The sequence below is a fragment of the Octopus bimaculoides genome, chromosome 30, assembly GCF_001194135.2.
Source record: "Octopus bimaculoides isolate UCB-OBI-ISO-001 chromosome 30, ASM119413v2, whole genome shotgun sequence".
NCBI classification, from domain to species: Eukaryota; Metazoa; Mollusca; class Cephalopoda; order Octopoda; family Octopodidae; genus Octopus; species Octopus bimaculoides.
Window position 1 is genome coordinate 3,053,172 of NC_069010.1, and position 753 is coordinate 3,053,924.

A 753-nucleotide genomic window follows, 5' to 3' on the forward strand; every position below is an offset into this window, starting at 1 on the left:
CCCCCCCGAGAACTACGTTAAGGGTACACGTGTCTGTGGAGTGCTCAGCCACTTGCACGTTAGTTTCACGAGCAGGCTGTTCCGTTGATCGGATCAACTGGAACCCTCGACGTCGTAAGCGACGGAGTGCCAACAACAACAACAAGTATACATATGGGTGCAGCTACGTATCAACCATGTGTGAATATTTGCATTTGTGTATATACAGGTGTATATACAGGTGTATATACAGGTGTATATATCAGCTGCATGTGTATCAATTTGTGTGTGTGTGTGTATGTGTGTGTGTGTGTGTGTGCAAAAACACGTGTTAGTATCTGTTGTATGTGCATGCGTGTGCATATCTATTTAGGATGCATGTACTGGTGTGTGCATACGGGTACTTGGTTAATATATATATATGTGTGTATGATAGGCTTCCAACTACCTATCTACAAAACCCACTCACTAGATATTAGGTTGGCCCAGCCTAGAGCAGGGGTTTTCAGTTTGAAAACCCCTGGTTTAGAGATAAGATTTGGCTGCTATTTTCAGCATGGCGATATTTCTTAGATCAGGGGTTTTCAAACTTTTTGACTTGCGGACCCCTTTATATTTCAGGCTTTACCTTAGGGACCCCCTTATAAATGCTTATGAAATTTATACATAAATATTTGCTTAAAATAACATATATTTTTACATTTATTTATTTAACAGTGTTTAACAAAATAGGTTTATTGTCAAGTAAAAGATTTCGATTAAAAAAACATATAT

General features: G+C 38.6%; 1 long non-coding RNA gene across 1 annotated transcript in view; it reads left to right on the plus strand.

Annotated features, from left to right (window-relative positions):
* The window catches only part of LOC106874341 (uncharacterized), a 4,373-nt gene that overhangs the window by 1,264 nt on the left and 2,356 nt on the right, over positions 1-753 (plus strand). The gene's annotated exons all lie outside the window — the stretch shown is intronic.